The sequence below is a fragment of the Bufo gargarizans genome, unplaced genomic scaffold (assembly GCF_014858855.1).
Source record: "Bufo gargarizans isolate SCDJY-AF-19 unplaced genomic scaffold, ASM1485885v1 original_scaffold_1579_pilon, whole genome shotgun sequence".
Taxonomy (NCBI): domain Eukaryota; kingdom Metazoa; phylum Chordata; class Amphibia; order Anura; family Bufonidae; genus Bufo; species Bufo gargarizans.
This window is the reverse complement of record NW_025334421.1, coordinates 21293-45522: the sequence shown is the minus strand read 5'-3', so window position 1 is coordinate 45522 and position 24230 is coordinate 21293. Positions and strand designations below refer to the sequence as shown.

Here is a 24230-nt window from a genome sequence, read left to right as displayed (position 1 = left end):
ACGTATTTTCTTTCCATGTCCGTCCCGTTTTTTGTAGACCATATACGGAAGCACTCATTTCAATGGATCTGCAAAAAAAACTCCGAGGTTGCTCCGTGTGCATTCCGTTTCCGTATGTCCATATTTCGTTTCCGCCAAAAAATAGAATATGTCTTATTATTGTCCGCATTAAGGACAAGGATAGTACTTAGGGGCCAGCTGTTCCATTCCGCAAAATACGGAATGCACACGGACCATGAATATCATGAATAAGGATCAGTATTAGAGCATCCGAAACATGTAGACCTGCTTGCCGTGTTGGATTGTCTTTTATCCTGTGTTATTTTGGAATAAAGAACAACGTCTTTTTTGGAAAGCTGGACATCCCGTCTTATTTTCATACAGTTTGCAACTGGTGCCCCTTCCAAGCACCGTCCGTGCTTCCACTGCAAGACTGACCAGGTGAGCGCCGCCTACGGAACTTTTATACTTTGTGCTCCTAGTATTACCATGAGGACTCTAGGCCACATAGATCAAATCTAGATACATGCAATATATTCTGTCCCTGTGCAAATTACAATTTAGGTGAGGCTAAAGAATATTAGTATATTGCAACATGCTTCCCAGAGACGTCTTGTGATGATGTCATAGAGACCTGACCTCATAATTGGTTAGAATTCGGAGATGTCTCTACTGGCCATTAGTATAGCTCAGGCCATTGTCATCAGAGGACATACACATGAATAACCAGCAGGAGATGTGACAAAGACAAGATGACACAGGAGAGGTACATTAATCCAAATTATTGACCGGAATAGATCCTTCCTAGGGGTAAATTGTACTTTCCTTAGTTTGCAGTGATATTTTTGCCACAGACCACAGCACAACCTTTCAGGAAATCCTAACAGACCCAACTAACCTAAATGGGGTCTATTAAGTTTAGCTGGTATCCATTGAAAATGAATCTGGTGTATATAGCTCTAGTATAAATGGAAGCAATGACGCAAGTCTGAACGGTGCCTAGTACATTTTGATTTATTGTAATTAGAAATATATTATAGTAATAAGCACCATAAATGCATGTGTGATTTAAATACATGCCCAAATGAGGCAATATGAGATATTTAAAGGGGTATTCCAGTTAATATTTTGTATTTATTTGTTTATATAATAGGAAATCATATAATTTTCTAATATACATGTATATAATAATCTGCTTCCATACCTTTCTTTATATCAGGCAGTTGACCTCTATATGCACACACTAGAATAGTATAGCCCATGGATCATTCTTGTGTAATGTATAAATGGCCTAACTGAAACACAGCATCAACCACGTGAGCCCTGACATTCAATAAGCAACAGTGTTAGGTGACATATATGTTCTGGTTAAACACACAGGACCTATCTATGTCATGTCTAACTTTCATTACTGGAACATCATGTTAGTCTTAGTAAAAATGCTGGGCAATTAATTAAGATCCACACTAATCTTAATACATTTGTCACATCTGTTTTTTAATGCCAAAAAACGGGAGTAAAATCTTTGTAAATGTCCGCCACCGAGCTGGCCTTCTGTTCATTTTCTGATGATGTCATATAGGCTTCATAATAGGTTAGAACTTGGTGCTGTGTCTACCAGCCACTATAACAGTATTGTGTCTGGGACATCTTTGGCTCCTCACTTGTCCAGCATTGACCATGGCCAGCCTTAACCTATACAAAATCCCCATCTGGCTGATTCTTCCAATTTTGGTGAAGAGAATGTCTATCAGAGGAGTCTTCACCTGTGAGGCACTAGATTTAACAGGTATGTGCTGCTACTGTATAGAGCCCTGTGTGTATCATAGTGTCCATCCAGCAAGTCAACTATTAGTGCTACGGCGCATGTATGTATGTTTGTGTGGGGGGGGGGGGGGGCATTGGGGGGTTTGAGATTACTTAGAGAATTTGGCCTATACACATTAGAGCTTGGGCTCAGCATCTTTTAGTGCTATAGAAATGCTGCTGCCAGTAAGATGGTGGTATCTAACATATGCCTAGTCAATAGCAAGAAAAGAAACGCTTTTATATTTCTGTCTACATACAGAGCTGTGTAAGGACTTCTATTTTTGATGGACAAACTGTATTTTTTTTTCTGCACCATTTTCGGGCTACATGCGACTTTTCGATCACTAGTATTATATTTTTGGGTGGGGAGAAGGTGACCAATAAATACCAAATTGCATGTTTTTATTTAGTTTTCCATTATAGCATCTACCATGCAGAAAAGACGATTTTTTTACATTTTGATAGTTCTGAAATATTAGGAAGCAAAGACACCTGTTTTAGTTATATTTTTACATTTTATTTATTTTTACATTTAAAAATGGGAAAGTTTAATGATTAAAATTTTTTGTAATTTCCCACTAAATATAATTCCCCCATAGGGATCTAGAAGCTGCAAACTTTTGATCACTTGTCTCATAGACCATAATAGAGCAAGTTTGAGGCCTGTAGGATTCTGACATGCTCACTGCTAAGCTCTGCCTTGTGCAAATATTCAGAGCTGGTTGACTATGACAGCCTGAAGAACCTTAAGAAGGCCCAGGGCTGTCATGGTAACTGATTAGAGCCCAGTAATTGTGCCCCCTCTCTCTGCTTAACCCAACATATGCTGCTATCTCTAGTAAACATTGAATCTGAGCAGTTGAATGACCTGGTTTGGAATCATTGTTGACCCTCATCTTTGTGGGTGAGCTATATAATAAAGCAAGCACCCAATGTGCTTGGAGCTAGCTCAGAGCAGCAGCCTGCGCCATGCAACCCCTTATGTATAATAACATACTAGAATGTATTTAAGTGTAAAGGGATTAATCCTCACTCTCTAATAGCCCTCTCCCACTATTATGCTCCATGAGATTATGACAATCTGCATGCTGAGCTGAGCGGTTTTAAAGGCAGTTAACCATAACAGCCCAAAGACGCTTCAGAAGGCCGAGACACATGATTGTAACTGATTCGAGCCTTGTGATTTTGCTGCAGGGGCTTGAATCTAAAGTTAGAGGTGCCCCCTCCTTCTGACTAAAACCATATATGCAACTATTTCTGAGCGGTTGAATGAACAAATTTGGCATCATCGTCAATCCTGGTAGTTTTGGCTGCGCTATAGTATAAAGTCAGCATCTGTCGTGTATGGAGCGAGATAACCACAGCAACCTGGTCCATACAACCTTATACACATTATAACGCACTTGATTACTTAAAGTACATGATTATGTGTAAAGGGGTTAACCCCCCACCCCGCCTGTAATACCCCTCTCCCTCTATTGTTTTTTACTGGTAGTTCGCCATGACAGTCCAGAGACCATTTCTAAAAGACTAGGGCGGTAAAGGTAACTTAATAAAGTTTGGGAAATTGCTGCAGGGCTTGGATTGGAAAGTAGATAAAAATCCCCTGCCTGTGCCAAACCCCTCATATGCAGCTACCGTATCTCTATTAAATGTGGCGTTTGAGAGATTAAAAAGACCAGATGTGACATCATCGTGAATCCTGGTCATTATAGTCCTCTAAGTAATTATGGGTGAAGGGGTTAATCCACCTTTACCATTTTATTCTACTTCTTTCTTCTGTGCTCAAATTGTCTCTCTCTCACCCCCTATTTTCACGTGAAGCCTGTGATAAATATTTATGTCCCTAGTGTGTTATAAATATGAATGTCTGTAGCATGTAGCAGGAACATATTATCACACCTCTGACTTTTTATAGGAAACTGATGCCCAGTGAAATGGTGGAACCTGACATATTCCCTGGTCAACTACAAGAAAAGAATCACAAGACAGGTAATTAATATTTATATTAATTACTGATAATAATCAGGCTAGACATGAATTCTAGTTCTGAAGTATCTTCCTGATACATGTAGATATACAGTATGTGGTTTCCATATGTATATCATATACAGACACTTCTATTATAACACAACCATATCTCATGTATAGAGATAAGGAAGCTTCTTTTTCCTTACTTCTATAATCAGGAAAAGCCATGTTTTTGAATTTGGATAAACTTGTTATTTTTTTTAATCATTGAATGAAGGTATGCCCATTGTTCTCACTAACACATTGTAGGTGGGAGGTTAGGGCCAGGGTGCTGTCTGGTACCCCACTATCCTATTTATCATGCGCCACCTTACCCTTTCTTCATCTCTCCCCTTTTAGTCCCTGTCCCTTTCTCTAATCCTCCCCATATTCCAAGAGCAATAACTTTTAAAATGTTCCGTTTACATAGCCATATTATGGGTTATGTTTTTTGTGAGACAAGTTGCATTTTAGTCAGCTTTTTTTTTTTTCTTTTTTTTCAATAAAAATGTAAGCCCCGGTAGAGAGAAAGGATCTGCGCCCTTCTGATCGCTTGTCACATAGACCAGAATAGAGCACTATTGTGGTCCATGAGATTCTGACACGCTCCCTGCTGAGCTGTGCCTTGTACAGAGCTTTAGAGGGGGTTGAACATGACAGCCTGAAGGCCCACGGCTGTCATGGTTTTCTACTGGAGCCCCATGATTTAGCTGCAAGGGCTCAGATCGAAATGCGGAGGGAGCCCCCTCCCTCACCACACATATATCTTAATTGCTATTGATTGTGTCATCTGAGCAAATAGTGGACCAGGGTGGGTGTCATGGCTGATTCTGGTCATTGTGGTCAGGTTCCGGCTGTGTTATACAGCCAGAATCTAATGTGCCTAACTAATCCCTTTCTCCCACTATTGCAGTGCATGAAATTATGACACCCTGCCTGTTAAGCTGTCCCTTGTGCACTGTTTTATACGTCGTTAACCTTGATAGCCCGAAGCCTTTAAGAAGGCCCTGGGCTGTTGTGGCAACTGGTTGGAGCTCTGTGATTTTTCTGCAGGGGCTTGGATAGGAAAGCAGAAGGAGCCTTTTTCCTCTGCCTAACCCCACATATGCAGCTCTCTCTATGAAACCCTGAATCTGAGCAGTTGAATGACAGAGTTTGGCATCATCGCTGATGCTGGTTATTCTGACTGCACCATATTATACAGCCAGCACCCATCATGTATGGGGCAGGCTCAGCGCAGTAAACTGCTCCATACAACCCGTTACGCATTACCATGTACATGTACGTGATTATGCGCCAATGGGTTCAATATCCCCCACACACACATTAAAACCCCTATCCCACTTTTGTGGTCCAAAAGATTATGACCCTCTGCTTGCTAAGCTGTGCCTTGTGCTCAGTTTGAAAGGTAGTTAACCAAGACAGCCCGACGACCCTTTCTACAGGATCAGGGCTGGCATAATAACTAATTGGATCCCCGTCATTTCACTGCTGGGGCTTGGTATGGAAGGCAGAAGGAGCTCCCTCCCTTTGCCTAACCCCACACATGCAGCTATCTCTACTAAACGTGGCATCTGAGATATTAAATGACCAAGTTTAAGGTCATTGCGGATCTAGTCATTTAGGCTGGGCTGCATTGTACAGCAAGCACACATTGTGTATGGAGTGGGCTTAGTGCATTAACCTGCACAATACAACCCCTTAAGCATAATTAGGAACATGAACGTGATTATGCGTGAAGGGGTACATCCCCCTCCCCCACTATTGTAGTCCATTAGATTATAATACTCTGCCTGCTGAGCTTTAGGTCGTGCACGGTTTTACAGGCACTTTCCTATGACAGCCCAAAAACCCTTTCTGAAGGTCTAAGGCTGTCATGATAACTGATTGGAGCTCCGTGATTTCATAGCATGGGCTTTGATCGGGAGGCAGAAGGAGCACCCTCCATCTGACTAACCCCACATATGTTGCTGTCTTTAGGAAACATGGCAGCTGAGTGGTTAAAAGACCGGGTTTGGCTTCATCGCTGATCCTGGTCATTTTGGCCGGGCTGTATTATACAGCCAGCACCTGTCATTTAATGAGTGGCCTCAGCACAACAAACTGCTGTATACCACCCCTTAAGAATAATAACATGCAGCGCCGTGATTATGGTTGAAGGGGGTTATCACCCTAACTAATTTCCCTCTCCCACTATTGTAGTATATGAGATTATGATACTCTGCCTGCTAATATGTGCCATGCACACAGTTTTACAGGCAGTTAACCATGACAGACAGAAAACCATTTCTGAAGGTCAAGGGCTGTCATGGTAACTGATTGGAGCTCCATGATATCTTAGCATGAGCTTGAATCGGAATGTAGAGCGAGCCCCGTCCCTTAGACTAAGTCCACATATGCCGCTATCTCTATTAAACACGGCATCTAAGCCGGGTTTGGCGTTATCAACCAATTCTTGCCATTTTGGCTGTGCTGTTTTCTACAGCCAGCACCCGTTGCTTATGGAACAGGCTCAGCGCAGCTGCCTGCTCCATACAACCCCTTACGCATAATAACGTACATCTATGTGATTATGGGTGAAGGGGTTAATCCCCCCTCTCCAATCCTCCTCTCCCATTTTATTCCACTTCCCATCTTCCCTTCTCAATTTGTCTCTATCTCACCCCCCTATTCGTACATGAACCCTGAGATATATAGTTATGTCCCTAGCATGTTATAAATATTAATGTCTGTAGCATGTAGCAGGAACATATTATCACACCTCTGACTTTTTATAGGTAACTGATGCCCAGTGAAATGGTGGAACCTGACATATTCCCTGGTCAACTACAAGAAAAGAATCACAAGACAGGTAATTAATATTTATATTAATTACTGATAATAATCAGGCTAGACATGAATTCTAGTTCTGAAGTATCTTCCTGATACATGTGGATATACAGTATGTGGTTTCCATATGTATATCATATACAGACACTTCTATTATAACACAACCATATCTCATGTATAGAGATAAGGAAGCTTCTTTTTCCTTACTTCTATAATCAGGAAAAGCCATGTCTTTTAATTAGGATAAACTTGTTATGTTTTTGCAATCATTAAATGAGGGTATGCCCATTGTTCTCACTAACACATTGTAGGTGGGAGGTTAGGGCCAGGGTGCTGTCTAGCACCCCACTATCCTATTTATCATGCGCCACCTTACTCTTTCTCCATCTCTCCCCTTTTAGTCCCTGTCCCTTTCTCTAACCCCTTAAAGACAAAGCACATTTTCATCTTTGCATTTTTTTTCCTCCCCATATTCCCAGAGCAATAACTTTTAAAATGTTCCGTTTACATAGCCATATTATGGGTTATGTTTTTTGTGAGACAAGTTGTATTTTAGTCAGCTTTTTTTTTTTTTTCAATAAAAATGTAAGCCCCGGTAGAGAGAAAGGATCTGCGCCCTTCTGATCGCTTGTCACATAGACCAGAATAGAGCACTATTGTGGTCCATGAGATTCTGACACGCTCCCTGCTGAGCTGTGCCTTGTACAGAGCTTTAGAGGGGGTTGAACATGACAGCCTGAAGGCCCACGGCTGTCATGGTTTTCTACTGGAGCCCCATGATTTAGCTGCAAGGGCTCAGATCGAAATGCGGAGGGAGCCCCCTCCCTCACCACACATATATCTTAATTGCTATTGATTGTGTCATCTGAGCAAATAGTGGACCAGGGTGGGTGTCATGGCTGATTCTGGTCATTGTGGTCAGGTTCCGGCTGTGTTATACAGCCAGAATCTAATGTGTTTGGAGTTAGATCTGAGCAGTCTCCTTCTCCATGCAACCACTTACGCATAATACAGTACATATATGCGATTATGCATAAAAGGGTTAATCCCCCCTAACTAATCCCCCTCTCCCACTATTGCAGTGCATGAAATTATGACACCCTGCCTGTTAAGCTGTCCCTTGTGCACTGTTTTATACGTCGCTAACCTTGATAGCCCGAAGCCTTTAAGAAGGCCCTGGGCTGTTGTGGCAACTGGTTGGAGCTCTGTGATTTTTCTGCAGGGGCTTGGATAGGAAAGCAGAAGGAGCCTTTTTCCTCTGCCTAACCCCACATATGCAGCTCTCTCTATGAAACCCTGAATCTGAGCAGTTGAATGACAGAGTTTGGCATCATCGCTGATGCTGGTTATTCTGACTGTACCATATTATACAGCCAGCACCCATCATGTATGGGGCAGGCTCAGCGCAGTAAACTGCTCCATACAACCCGTTACGCATTACCATGTACATGTACGTGATTATGCGCCAATGGGTTCAATATCCCCCACACACACATTAAAACCCCTATCCCACTTTTGTGGTCCAAAAGATTATGACCCTCTGCTTGCTAAGCTGTGCCTTGTGCTCAGTTTTGCAGGTAGTTAACCAAGACAGCCCGACGACCCTTTCTACAGGATCAGGGCTGGCATAATAACTAATTGGATCCCCGTCATTTCACTGCTGGGGCTTGGTATGGAAGGCAGAAGGAGCTCCCTCCCTTTGCCTAACCCCACACATGCAGCTATCTCTACTAAACGTGGCATCTGAGATATTAAATGACCAAGTTTAAGGTCATTGCGGATCTAGTCATTTAGGCTGGGCTGCATTGTACAGCAAGCACACATTGTGTATGGAGTGGGCTTAGTGCATTAACCTGCACAATACAACCCCTTAAGCATAATTAGGAACATGAACGTGATTATGCGTGAAGGGGTACATCCCCCTCCCCCACTATTGTAGTCCATTAGATTATAATACTCTGCCTGCTGAGCTTTAGGTCGTGCACGGTTTTACAGGCACTTACCTATGACAGCCCAAAAACCCTTTCTGAAGGTCTAAGGCTGTCATGATAACTGATTGGAGCTCCGTGATTTCATAGCATGGGCTTTGATCGGGAGGCAGAAGGAGCACCCTCCATCTGACTAACCCCACATATGTTGCTGTCTTTAGGAAACATGGCAGCTGAGTGGTTAAAAGACCGGGTTTGGCTTCATCGCTGATCCTGGTCATTTTGGCCGGGCTGTATTATACAGCCAGCACCTGTCATTTAATGAGTGGCCTCAGCACAACAAACTGCTGTATACCACCCCTTAAGAATAATAACATGCAACGCCGTGATTATGGGTGAAGGGGTTTATCACCCTAACTAATTTCCCTCTCCCACTATTGTAGTATATGAGATTATGATACTCTGCCTGCTAATATGTGCCATGCACACAGTTTTACAGGCAGTTAACCATGACAGACAGAAAACCATTTCTCAAGGTCAAGGGCTGTCATGGTAACTGATTGGAGCTCCATGATATCTTAGCATGAGCTTGAATCGGAATGTAGAGCGAGCCCCGTCCCTTAGACTAAGTCCACATATGCCGCTATCTCTATTAAACACGGCATCTAAGCCGGGTTTGGCGTTATCAACCAATTCTTGCCATTTTGGCTGTGCTGTTTTCTACAGCCAGCACCCGTTGCTTATGGAACAGGCTCAGCGCAGCTGCCTGCTCCATACAACCCCTTACACATAATAACGTACATCTATGTGATTATGGGTGAAGGGGTTAATCCCCCCTCTCCAATCCTCCTCTCCCATTTTATTCCACTTCCCATCTTCCCTTCTCAATTTGTCTCTATCTCACCCCCCTATTCTTACATGAACCCTGAGATATATAGTTATGTCCCTAGCGTGTTATAAATATTAATGTCTGTAGCATGTAGCAGGAACATATTATCACACCTCTGACTTTTTATAGGTAACTGATGCCCAGTGAAATGGTGGAACCTGACATATTCCCTGGTCAACTACAAGAAAAGAATCACAAGACAGGTAATTAATATTTATATTAATTACTGATAATAATCAGGCTAGACATGAATTCTAGTTCTGAAGTATCTTCCTGATACATGTGGATATACAGTATGTGGTTTCCATATGTATATCATATACAGACACTTCTATTATAACACAACCATATCTCATGTATAGAGATAAGGAAGCTTCTTTTTCCTTACTTCTATAATCAGGAAAAGCCATGTCTTTTAATTAGGATAAACTTGTTATGTTTTTGCAATCATTAAATGAGGGTATGCCCATTGTTCTCACTAACACATTGTAGGTGGGAGGTTAGGGCCAGGGTGCTGTCTAGCACCCCACTATCCTATTTATCATGCGCCACCCTACTCTTTCTCCATCTCTCCCCTTTTAGTCCCTGTCCCTTTCTCTAACCCCTCAAAGACAAAGCACATTTTCATCTTTGCATTTTTTTTCCTCCCCATATTCCAAGAGCAATAACTTTTAAAATGTTCCGTTTACATAGCCATATTAGGGGTTGTGTTTTTTGTGAGACAAGTTGTATTTTAGTCAGCTTTTTTTTTTTTTTTTTTCAATAAAAATGTAAGCCCCGGTAGAGAGAAAGGATCTGCGCCCTTCTGATCGCTTGTCACATAGACCAGAATAGAGCACTATTGTGGTCCATGAGATTCTGACACGCTCCCTGCTGAGCTGTGCCTTGTACAGAGCTTTAGAGGGGGTTGAACATGACAGCCTGAAGGCCCACGGCTGTCATGGTTTTCTACTGGAGCCCCATGATTTAGCTGCAAGGGCTCAGATCGAAATGCGGAGGGAGCCCCCTCCCTCACCACACATATATCTTAATTGCTATTGATTGTGTCATCTGAGCAAATAGTGGACCAGGGTGGGTGTCATGGCTGATTCTGGTCATTGTGGTCAGGTTCCGGCTGTGTTATACAGCCAGAATCTAATGTGTTTGGAGTTAGATCTGAGCAGTCTCCTTCTCCATGCAACCACTTACGCATAATACAGTACATATATGCGATTATGCATAAAAGGGTTAATCCCCCCTAACTAATCCCCCTCTCCCACTATTGCAGTGCATGAAATTATGACACCCTGCCTGTTAAGCTGTCCCTTGTGCACTGTTTTATACGTCGTTAACCTTGATAGCCCGAAGCCTTTAAGAAGGCCCTGGGCTGTTGTGGCAACTGGTTGGAGCTCTGTGATTTTTCTGCAGGGGCTTGGATAGGAAAGCAGAAGGAGCCTTTTTCCTCTGCCTAACCCCACATATGCAGCTCTCTCTATGAAACCCTGAATCTGAGCAGTTGAATGACAGAGTTTGGCATCATCGCTGATGCTGGTTATTCTGACTGTACCATATTATACAGCCAGCACCCATCATGTATGGGGCAGGCTCAGCGCAGTAAACTGCTCCATACAACCCGTTACGCATTACCATGTACATGTACGTGATTATGCACGAATGGGTTCAATATCCCCCACACACACATTAAAACCCCTATCCCACTTTTGTGGTCCAAAAGATTATGACCCTCTGCTTGCTAAGCTGTGCCTTGTGCTCAGTTTTGCAGGTAGTTAACCAAGACAGCCCGACGACCCTTTCTACAGGATCAGGGCTGGCATAATAACTAATTGGATCCCCGTCATTTCACTGCTGGGGCTTGGTATGGAAGGCAGAAGGAGCTCCCTCCCTTTGCCTAACCCCACACATGCAGCTATCTCTACTAAACGTGGCATCTGAGATATTAAATGACCAAGTTTAAGGTCATTGCGGATCTAGTCATTTAGGCTGGGCTGCATTGTACAGCAAGCACACATTGTGTATGGAGTGGGCTTAGTGCATTAACCTGCACAATACAACCCCTTAAGCATAATTAGGAACATGAACGTGATTATGCGTGAAGGGGTACATCCCCCTCCCCCACTATTGTAGTCCATTAGATTATAATACTCTGCCTGCTGAGCTTTAGGTCGTGCACGGTTTTACAGGCACTTTCCTATGACAGCCCAAAAACCCTTTCTGAAGGTCTAAGGCTGTCATGATAACTGATTGGAGCTCCGTGATTTCATAGCATGGGCTTTGATCGGGAGGCAGAAGGAGCACCCTCCATCTGACTAACCCCACATATGTTGCTGTCTTTAGGAAACATGGCAGCTGAGTGGTTAAAAGACCGGGTTTGGCTTCATCGCTGATCCTGGTCATTTTGGCCGGGCTGTATTATACAGCCAGCACCTGTCATTTAATGAGTGGCCTCAGCACAACAAACTGCTGTATACCACCCCTTAAGAATAATAACATGCAACGCCGTGATTATGGGTGAAGGGGTTTATCACCCTAACTAATTTCCCTCTCCCACTATTGTAGTATATGAGATTATGATACTCTGCCTGCTAATATGTGCCATGCACACAGTTTTACAGGCAGTTAACCATGACAGACAGAAAACCATTTCTGAAGGTCAAGGGCTGTCATGGTAACTGATTGGAGCTCCATGATATCTTAGCATGAGCTTGAATCGGAATGTAGAGCGAGCCCCGTCCCTTAGACTAAGTCCACATATGCCGCTATCTCTATTAAACACGGCATCTAAGCCGGGTTTGGCGTTATCAACCAATTCTTGCCATTTTGGCTGTGCTGTTTTCTACAGCCAGCACCCGTTGCTTATGGAACAGGCTCAGCGCAGCTGCCTGCTCCATACAACCCCTTACGCATAATAACGTACATCTATGTGATTATGGGTGAAGGGGTTAATCCCCCCTCTCCAATCCTCCTCTCCCATTTTATTCCACTTCCCATCTTCCCTTCTCAATTTGTCTCTATCTCACCCCCCTATTCTTACATGAACCCTGAGATATATAGTTATGTCCCTAGCGTGTTATAAATATTAATGTCTGTAGCATGTAGCAGGAACATATTATCACACCTCTGACTTTTTATAGGTAACTGATGCCCAGTGAAATGGTGGAACCTGACATATTCCCTGGTCAACTACAAGAAAAGAATCACAAGACAGGTAATTAATATTTATATTAATTACTGATAATAATCAGGCTAGACATGAATTCTAGTTCTGAAGTATCTTCCTGATACATGTGGATATACAGTATGTGGTTTCCATATGTATATCATATACAGACACTTCTATTATAACACAACCATATCTCATGTATAGAGATAAGGAAGCTTCTTTTTCCTTACTTCTATAATCAGGAAAAGCCATGTCTTTTAATTAGGATAAACTTGTTATGTTTTTGCAATCATTAAATGAGGGTATGCCCATTGTTCTCACTAACACATTGTAGGTGGGAGGTTAGGGCCAGGGTGCTGTCTAGCACCCCACTATCCTATTTATCATGCGCCACCTTACTCTTTCTCCATCTCTCCCCTTTTAGTCCCTGTCCCTTTCTCTAACCCCTTAAAGACAAAGCACATTTTCATCTTTGCATTTTTTTTCCTCCCCATATTCCAAGAGCAATAACTTTTAAAATGTTCCGTTTACATAGCCATATTATGGGTTATGTTTTTTGTGAGACAAGTTGTATTTTAGTCAGCTTTTTTTTTTCTTTTTTTTCAATAAAAATGTAAGCCCCGGTAGAGAGAAAGGATCTGCGCCCTTCTGATCGCTTGTCACATAGACCAGAATAGAGCACTATTGTGGTCCATGAGATTCTGACACGCTCCCTGCTGAGCTGTGCCTTGTACAGAGCTTTAGAGGGGGTTGAACATGACAGCCTGAAGGCCCACGGCTGTCATGGTTTTCTACTGGAGCCCCATGATTTAGCTGCAAGGGCTCAGATCGAAATGCGGAGGGAGCCCCCTCCCTCACCACACATATATCTTAATTGCTATTGATTGTGTCATCTGAGCAAATAGTGGACCAGGGTGGGTGTCATGGCTGATTCTGGTCATTGTGGTCAGGTTCCGGCTGTGTTATACAGCCAGAATCTAATGTGTTTGGAGTTAGATCTGAGCAGTCTCCTTCTCCATGCAACCACTTACGCATAATACAGTACATATATGCGATTATGCATAAAAGGGTTAATCCCCCTAACTAATCCCCCTCTCCCACTATTGCAGTGCATGAATTATCACACCCTGCCTGTTAAGCTGTCCCTTGTGCACTGTTTTATACGTCGTTAACCTTGATAGCCCGAAGCCTTTAAGAAGGCCCTGGGCTGTTGTGGCAACTGGTTGGAGCTCTGTGATTTTTCTGCAGGGGCTTGGATAGGGAAAGCATAAGGAGCCTTTTTCCTCTGCCTAACCCCACATATGCAGCTCTCTCTATGAAACCCTGAATCTGAGCAGTTGAATGACAGAGTTTGGCATCATCGCTGATGCTGGTTATTCTGACTGTACCAGGAATCACCACCCAAACACACAATGGCACACCCCCACAGCAAACACAGACATTTAACATATCCCCAGATAGCTCAAGTCTGAGTGCATATCATTAGGTGAATGGCACTCAGAATACACGAATACAATAATATTAGCTATCTGGGTGCCCTCACATAACATACAATTTAACCAAACGCATAATAACATAAAATACAATTCTACAGACAGATTTAAGCTGTGCGGCCGGTCTGTTTCTTCTTTAAAGTTACTATGGGCCATAATCCTGAGGCAAGAGGCTTTTAAACAGCCCTCTCCAAAACCCAGTGGCGAGGTTGGTTTCGCCACACATCTCCCCCCCCCCAGGGAAGACTAACCAGATACCTGACCTCACGCCGGTCGGTACCTGAGTTAGTCTGGCAGCCCACCCACAACCCAATACTGGACCTGTAGAATTTAGTAGGCTGTCTCTGTCCAGTGAATCCACCAAGGTTATATTGGTAGCTGGTACTCCAGGTCTCTGAGTTGCTCCCTGGCTTGGAGTGGAGGTTGCTTTGTGGGCAGGGATCAGCGGGACTCTGCCCTGGTGCCAGCGTTACCACGGAAGAAGCCTGGTTGGAGTCTGGTTGTTGGAGGGGGAAACCGACTGTCTCCCCTTTGGCTAAACTGCCCTGTTGCTGGGGGACAGGAACAACTGTCCCTACCCCCTGTGCTGTAAGTGCAGAGACCACGGTCCCATCTGCACAGTTGTGGGGCTTACTGTCTCCCCCTGGTGCGTTAAGCTGCCGCTGGGGAGAGGGGGTAACGAGCTCCTCTCCCATACATACTTCCAGCCGCTGGGGAGGGCGACCGACCGCCTCCGCTCCCAATACAGTGTCCTGCTGCTGGGGAAAGGAGACTGGGCTCTCTATTCCCTGTAGGACACTCTGCCGCTGATGGATAGGACCGACTGTCTCTGCCCCCTGTAACTCCGTCTGCCGCTGGGGAATGGAGACTCGGCTCTCAATTCCCAAAAAATCATGCTGCTGCTGGGGGGCAGGAACAACTACCTCTGCCCCCTGTAACTCAGCCTGCCGCTGGGGAGGGAGGCCGCTGCTCTCCTCTCCCTGCACTTCACACTGCCTTCCCGGCACATCACTCTGCTGCTGGGGGGCAGGAACAACTACCTCTGCCCCCTGTAACTCAGCCTGCCGCTGGGGAGGGAGGCCGCTGCTCTCCTCTCCCTGCACTTCACACTGACGCTGGGGAATAGAGACTAGGCTCCCACTGTCCCGCAACCATAACCTCCGATGGAGGTCCACCCAACGTGGCAGCTGACCGTCACCTTCTGCCCGGTATAGTAGGGTCTTAGACACTAGATTCCTCACGAACTTCACGTATTTCTCACCTGGATTGGGTCCGAAGAAGTTCAGCCGCAACCACATCATACGGTCAAATTCCTCCACAGAGTATCTGTAATCCACTGCTGGTTCCATCCTGGTGCTTTTAGGGTCACTGTACTGAGACATGCGTTGCCCTTAAATTGTAGAATCCACAGAAATGGTGTCTCCTGTAGCTGTCCTTCTGGCTGTAGGAACGATCCCACTGCTGCCACCAATGTAACGGCACCGTTTCAGCAGACAAGGGGCTAAAATCCGTTTAGGCGATATGCCCCTTTCCGAGAGACAGGCACAGCTACTGCAGAACACCAACCTCCCGAACTGGATACAAAATAGCACTCCAAACTGGAACCTCGCGGATAGCTGCCGGCAGACGAACAGGAAAAGCGTATCCGTCAGCTTACACTCCTGGCAATCAGTCTCCAACAGCATAAAGGGAATCCCCCCAATAACGAGACAAGGCTCCGTGTTGAGGGTCAGCAGTGATCTGAAGTGCTGGCACACCCAGCCTGGTTTTTATTACAGTTTGTTGCAGATACAACATATCCCCACAATGCATCATGGTTTCCTCCCCTCTGTCCCGGAGACGACCAAAGACAATCCAATTATCTCTCAGGACAAAGGGGAGATCACCAATACACATGTGGAGACAATGCGATTATGCATAAAAGGGTTAATCCCCCCTAACTAATCCCCCTCTCCCACTATTGCAGTGCATGAAATTATGACACCCTGCCTGTTAAGCTGTCCCTTGTGCACTGTTTTATACGTCGTTAACCTTGATAGCCCGAAGCCTTTAAGAAGGCCCCTGGGCTGTTGTGGCAACTGGTTGGAGCTCTGTGATTTTTCTGCAGGGGCTTGGATAGGAAAGCAGAAGGAGCCTTTTTCCTCTGCCTAACCCCACATATGCAGCTCTCTCTATGAAACCCTGAATCTGAGCAGTTGAATGACAGAGTTTGGCATCATCGCTGATGCTGGTTATTCTGACTGTACCATATTATACAGCCAGCACCCATCATGTATGGGGCAGGCTCAGCGCAGTAAACTGCTCCATACAACCCGTTACGCATTACCATGTACATGTACGTGATTATGCGCGAATGGGTTCAATATCCCCCACACACACATTAAAACCCCTATCCCACTTTTGTGGTCCAAAAGATTATGACCCTCTGCTTGCTAAGCTGTGCCTTGTGCTCAGTTTTGCAGGTAGTTAACCAAGACAGCCCGACGACCCTTTCTACAGGATCAGGGCTGGCATAATAACTAATTGGATCCCCGTCATTTCACTGCTGGGGCTTGGTATGGAAGGCAGAAGGAGCTCCCTCCCTTTGCCTAACCCCACACATGCAGCTATCTCTACTAAACGTGGCATCTGAGATATTAAATGACCAAGTTTAAGGTCATTGCGGATCTAGTCATTTAGGCTGGGCTGCATTGTACAGCAAGCACACATTGTGTATGGAGTGGGCTTAGTGCATTAACCTGCACAATACAACCCCTTAAGCATAATTAGGAACATGAACGTGATTATGCGTGAAGGGGTACATCCCCCTCCCCCACTATTGTAGTCCATTAGATTATAATACTCTGCCTGCTGAGCTTTAGGTCGTGCACGGTTTTACAGGCACTTTCCTATGACAGCCCAAAAACCCTTTCTGAAGGTCTAAGGCTGTCATGATAACTGATTGGAGCTCCGTGATTTCATAGCATGGGCTTTGATCGGGAGGCAGAAGGAGCACCCTCCATCTGACTAACCCCACATATGTTGCTGTCTTTAGGAAACATGGCAGCTGAGTGGTTAAAAGACCGGGTTTGGCTTCATCGCTGATCCTGGTCATTTTGGCCGGGCTGTATTATACAGCCAGCACCTGTCATTTAATGAGTGGCCTCAGCACAACAAACTGCTGTATACCACCCCTTAAGAATAATAACATGCAACGCCGTGATTATGGGTGAAGGGGTTTATCACCCTAACTAATTTCCCTCTCCCACTATTGTAGTATATGAGATTATGATACTCTGCCTGCTAATATGTGCCATGCACACAGTTTTACAGGCAGTTAACCATGACAGACAGAAAACCATTTCTGAAGGTCAAGGGCTGTCATGGTAACTGATTGGAGCTCCATGATATCTTAGCATGAGCTTGAATCGGAATGTAGAGCGAGCCCCGTCCCTTAGACTAAGTCCACATATGCCGCTATCTCTATTAAACACGGCATCTAAGCCGGGTTTGGCGTTATCAACCAATTCTTGCCATTTTGGCTGTGCTGTTTTCTACAGCCAGCACCCGTTGCTTATGGAACAGGCTCAGCGCAGCTGCCTGCTCCATACAACCCCTTACGCATAATAACGTACATCTATGTGATTATGGGTGAAGGGGTTAATCCCCCCTCTCCAATCCTCCTCTCCCATTTTATTCCACTTCCCATCTTCCCTTCTCAATTTGTCTCTATCTCACCCCCCTATTCTTACATGAACCCTGAGATATATAGTTATGTCCCTAGCGTGTTATAAATATTAATGTCTGTAGCATGTAGCAGGAACATATTATCACACCTCTGACTTTTTATAGGTAACTGATGCCCAGTGAAATGGTGGAACCTGACATATTCCCTGGTCAACTACAAGAAAAGAATCACAAGACAGGTAATTAATATTTATATTAATTACTGATAATAATCAGGCTAGACATGAATTCTAGTTCTGAAGTATCTTCCTGATACATGTGGATATACAGTATGTGGTTTCCATATGTATATCATATACAGACACTTCTATTATAACACAACCATATCTCATGTATAGAGATAAGGAAGCTTCTTTTTCCTTACTTCTATAATCAGGAAAAGCCATGTCTTTTAATTAGGATAAACTTGTTATGTTTTTGCAATCATTAAATGAGGGTATGCCCATTGTTCTCACTAACACATTGTAGGTGGGAGGTTAGGGCCAGGGTGCTGTCTAGCACCCCACTATCCTATTTATCATGCGCCACCTTACTCTTTCTCCATCTCTCCCCTTTTAGTCCCTGTCCCTTTCTCTAACCCCTTAAAGACAAAGCACATTTTCATCTTTGCATTTTTTTTCCTCCCCATATTCCAAGAGCAATAACTTTTAAAATGTTCCGTTTACATAGCCATATTATGGGTTATGTTTTTTGTGAGACAAGTTGTATTTTAGTCAGCTTTTTTTTTTCTTTTTTTTTCAATAAAAATGTAAGCCCCGGTAGAGAGAAAGGATCTGCGCCCTTCTGATCGCTTGTCACATAGACCAGAATAGAGCACTATTGTGGTCCATGAGATTCTGACACGCTCCCTGCTGAGCTGTGCCTTGTACAGAGCTTTAGAGGGGGTTGAACATGACAGCCTGAAGGCCCACGGCTGTCATGGTTTTCTACTGGAGCCCCATGATTTAGCTGCAAGGGCTCAGATCGAAATGCGGAGGGAGCCCCCTCCCTCACCACACATATATCTTAATTGCTATTGATTGTGTCATCTGAGCAAATAGTGGACCAGGGTGGGTGTCATGGCTGATTCTGGTCATTGTGGTCAGGTTCCGGCTGTGTTATACAGCCAGAATCTAATGTGTTTGGAGTTAGATCTGAGCAGTCTCCTTCTCCATGCAACCACTTACGCATAATACAGTACATATATGCGATTATGCATAAAAGGGTTAATCCCCCCTAACTAATCCCCCTCTCCCACTATTGCAGTGCATGAAATTATGACACCCTGCCTGTTAAGCTGTCCCTTGTGCACTGTTTTATACGTCGTTAACCTTGATAGCCCGAAGCCTTTAAGAAGGCCCTGGGCTGTTGTGGCAACTGGTTGGAGCTCTGTGATTTTTCTGCAGGGGCTTGGATAGGAAAGCAGAAGGAGCCTTTTTCCTCTGCCTAACCCCACATATGCAGCTCTCTCTATGAAACCCTGAATCTGAGCAGTTGAATGACAGAGTTTGGCATCATCGCTGATGCTGGTTATTCTGACTGTACCATATTATACAGCCAGCACCCATCATGTATGGGGCAGGCTCAGCGCAGTAAACTGCTCCATACAACCCGTTACGCATTACCATGTACATGTACGTGATTATGCGCGAATGGGTTCAATATCCCCCACACACACATTAAAACCCCTATCCCACTTTTGTGGTCCAAAAGATTATGACCCTCTGCTTGCTAAGCTGTGCCTTGTGCTCAGTTTTGCAGGTAGTTAACCAAGACAGCCCGACGACCCTTTCTACAGGATCAGGGCTGGCATAATAACTAATTGGATCCCCGTCATTTCACTGCTGGGGCTTGGTATGGAAGGCAGAAGGAGCTCCCTCCCTTTGCCTAACCCCACACATGCAGCTATCTCTACTAAACGTGGCATCTGAGATATTAAATGACCAAGTTTAAGGTCATTGCGGATCTAGTCATTTAGGCTGGGCTGCATTGTACAGCAAGCACACATTGTGTATGGAGTGGGCTTAGTGCATTAACCTGCACAATACAACCCCTTAAGCATAATTAGGAACATGAACGTGATTATGCGTGAAGGGGTACATCCCCCTCCCCCACTATTGTAGTCCATTAGATTATAATACTCTGCCTGCTGAGCTTTAGGTCGTGCACGGTTTTACAGGCACTTTCCTATGACAGCCCAAAAACCCTTTCTGAAGGTCTAGGGCTGTCATGATAACTGATTGGAGCTCCGTGATTTCATAGCATGGGCTTTGATCGGGAGGCAGAAGGAGCACCCTCCATCTGACTAACCCCACATATGTTGCTGTCTTTAGGAAACATGGCAGCTGAGTGGTTAAAAGACCGGGTTTGGCTTCATCGCTGATCCTGGTCATTTTGGCTGGGCTGTATTATACAGCCAGTAAAGGAGACCACGGCACTCGTTTTTCGTATATATGAAAAAAAATATATATTTTCATTTCATAATATTTTTATCTTATTTCATCATTTATAATTTCATTATTTGTTAGCATCCAGGAATGCATAGACTTGGCCAACGTTTAACGTTTCGGTCCTTGTATGGGACCTTGATCACGGCCTGGAGTAAAACACAATGTAATGTATCAGAAAACATTATACATGATTAGGATAAGTTAAATTATAGTTCATAGTATATATCACATGCATGTCAAGTTGTCCACTGTCGAGTAGCTAGGGCCGCAGAGGGTAACAGGTAAGCATACTATCATTTTAGATATATATTTCATATAGATATCATCTATTGTGAAGTTACATACACATTGAATGGCAGAATAGGAAAAACAGGAAAACAATGCAGAAGTCCACAGCAAGTGTAATGATATCTCTTGCGAAATTCTTAGTTAGCAAGGGTAATAATTGGCAGGCATGGGCAAAGTCATGCAGGGTAGCGGAGCTTTTCAGGGGTGGCAAGACCTGTGAAGTGTTGCAGAGGTTATATCTATTGTCATAGGCTTGATAACATGTTGTTGTAAGGCTAGACATATATGCATACACCAAATAAGAGAGGAACCTCCGGTATAACACTAGGTAAGGGTCATGGTCACCTCCCTTGGGGACATCTTATCTGAAGCTGCCGTAGGTGGAGAGAGTAAGTAAGGGTATCGGCCGGTATTTACCTTTGTCCGGGCTGCATGTTGTCTGCGTGAGGATGCGCTGGTGTGGGCTGCGCTGATGCCTGTTATTTCAAGTGTGCCGCCGGTGTGGGCGGGCGTCATGCGCACGCCTCCGACTCCGTCGCACGCATGACGCCGCCGCGCTCAGGCGAGTGACGTCACTGCGGCGGCGGCACCGGCGCGCATGCGCACTTGGCCAGCCGAAACCTGAGCTGGCAAGGTAGTGCTGGCATGGGTAATGCAAGGGGCGTTACGGTTGCTGAAGCATAGAGGGCTTAAAACAAGGGCCCGTTTTGAATAGATGAGTACAATCGCAAGGGCTTGTAGGTGATAGGTGGTATACTATCTCGCCTAAGGGAGAATTTCAGTAGAGGCAGGCCTAGAACTGGGATCTAGATGACGACCCAACCAGGATATATATAAATGCTAATAAACATAATAACTTGCTAATAGACATAATAACTAGATTAGTACAATCATTCTGGAATTGGTTATATTGTGAGTATAGTATAGTGACTATAGTCTATCTAAATTCTATGCTACAGATTGCATCTTCTGTTGTATATTAGTATAACTATATAGAGACTATGTAGAAACTATACTTAAAATACTATATGACAATATTGTATCATATACTACCTGGTTGGGATGGACTTTAAGAGTCATTTTGTCTGTGGGAGGTAAAAGAGAATATGGTGTTAGTAAGCATCTCATTACAACAAAAGAGCATTTGCATAAACTACGAAAGAAAAAAAGGGGGAGTGGAGGTTGTGAGATATATGATGTCCAATTTTAGTTATATATCCTCACGTTTAGTAATGCAAATCTGGATGAGTTATCACAATGTACAAAAATCAAAGTCCCGATTCATACCATTTGGAAAAAGGGTATTAAGTTCGAATATCCAAAACGATTTGCATTCTTTCAGACGCGCAATCCGGTTTCCGCCTCTTCTTCCCGCCGGTATTTGTTCCAGTATTTGGAATCTAAGTTGACTGATTTGATGTTTTGCAAGGGAGAAGTGATGTGGGATGGGTTGTTCAGTTCTGTTACACCGGATATCGGATTTGTGTTTGGAAATTCGATCGCGTATGTTTTGCGTAGTTTCCCCCACGTAGGCAGGCCGCAAGGGCATTTGATGAGATATACTACAAATGAGGAGCTACATGTGAAGAAATTTTTTGAGTGGTAAATTTTACCCGAACGGGGATGTGTTATACGATTCCCTTTGATTACATTAGTGCACTGTGCACAATGTAGGCATGGGTATGTTCCTGTTTTTTTCGGGGCTAGGGTGGTTTGTTGTAATGTGGCTTTGAGTGGGCCGATGTCGGCGTGTACTAATTTACCTCTAAGATTGTTCGGTCTCTTGTAGCACATCCGGAAGGGATGTTTGAATTCAGCAACTTCAGGGTAAGACTGTTGAAGGAGGGGCCAATGTTTTTTAACGATGGACTGACATGGTTTCTGGAAGACCGATTTTGATGGCCTTTTTTATTGACACCATGTCACTTTTGAAGCCCCCTGATGGCCCCCATGAGTAAAAACTCCCTACAAGCTACCCCATCAACGAAACTACACCCTTCAAGGTATTCAAAACTGATTTTACAAACTTTATTAACCCTTTAGGTGTTCCTCGACAGTTAATGGCAAATGGAGATGAAATTTCAGAATTTCAATTTTTGGTAACCTTGCCTTACAAAAATGTAATATAGAACAACCAAAAATCATATGTAAATTGGTTAATTAAATAAAGTGGCTCACTGCTGACAATGGACGGTATGGTTCTACAAACTAAAGGTTGAGGACGCCACACCTCAATTGAAAGAGTACTAAACAAGAATATGGAAGCGAGCACTCAATTCTATGGCACCACTCAGATTTTATTGTTAAAAATCACTAATTAAAATGACATTAATAAAATGACATGAAATCAATAATGGTTAAAACAGTTGTAAAATGTAAAACAATTACAATGGTCGACCGTGTAGACACTGAAAGAATAAAAGCTCCTACAGCATAGATTAGGGATTCCAATGATAGTAGGTGAAAAATATTGGTGAATGAATAAATAAATAAATAAATAAATACAATGAATTAATTATCTAGTGTTGAGATATAGTACATAAACTTGAACGTGATGAATTAGTGAAAAAATAGTGAATAGAATAAGTGAACACTACTTGGAGTCCGGCGCGGTATAGCGCAGTATGCTGAGTTGGTTCCTGTGGGGAAAATAAATGGGTCCGAGTCTATGGTGTTATACACCGCAACACAGAAGGTTGGCTGATTGGTAATGCAGTCCCATAGCACGATGGTAGTCTCGGCTATAATCTTACCTCTATCTAGAAGGAGCCGTCCAGTGTCTGGTCTCCTATGATAAGGTAAAGTTTCTTTAGGACGCTGAACAAGCTGCTGTGAACGCCGCTCTGTCTCCGCGGCTCACAAACTCTGACGATCTCGCCCAAATCTCGTGATAATTCAAGCGGGACTTTCGTCCAGTGACAGTCGCTTACTCAGATCTCCCGGGCAATAGAGTCGACACGAAGAAGCAGTTGTTCAATAATTAATCTGCGTCCTTAGTGTGCCTCCCAGTGCCTCTACCACGGACTCCATGCTGGCGGTGCTGCCTCCTCTTCCTTCTTATCTTGCCCCACACAGAATGTCCTGATGCAGCTCACCCTGAGAAGGCGTCCTGTTGCCATGGGAACCTTCCCCGTCTGCCACAACTGTGCAGACGGGGAAGGGGAAGGAGGGGAGCTCCCTCCCTCTGTCTCCCCACCCATCTGGGGGCTGCAAAGGCACAGCAGCCCCCCGATGGCAGAGGGGGGAGCTCCCTGACTTAACCCTTTCCATACCACAGGCCGTACGGACCGCGGTATGGAAAGCGATGTCAGCCGTTTATACCAGAGTGTCAGCAATGTGCTGACACTCTGGTATACCACTGGACACCAATGAAAATTTTGCAGGAGGTGGGCGGGGGATCCCGCAACTACTGCACCGCCCCGCACTGCCCACAAACCGCCCCCCTGCACCCCGCCACATAAATTAATTCAGGGGTGCAGGGGGGCTAAAAAAATTGATTTTGGACATTTTTAGGTTTCTTATCCCTGCGGTCAGGGACCACAGGGATCAGAAACTACATAAAGCGCTGCAAGCCACAGGTCTGAATTGACCTGTGGTTTGCAGCGATCGCTGATATGGGGGGGTCACAGGACCCCCCTCGGCATTGACCCTGGGTGCCTGGCTGTGTGT

The 24230-nt window shown here is 44.3% G+C and overlaps 1 long non-coding RNA gene across 1 annotated transcript in view; it reads left to right on the top strand.

The window, feature by feature from the left end:
- Window positions 1-24230, top strand: part of LOC122923418 — a 44834-nt gene that overhangs the window by 18857 nt on the left and 1747 nt on the right. The window contains exons 2-6 of the long non-coding RNA XR_006387291.1: window positions 3728-3801; window positions 6597-6670; window positions 9595-9668; window positions 12597-12670; window positions 17950-18023. This is a non-coding gene — a long non-coding RNA (uncharacterized LOC122923418). The remainder of the gene's footprint in view (window positions 1-3727; window positions 3802-6596; window positions 6671-9594; window positions 9669-12596; window positions 12671-17949; window positions 18024-24230) is intronic.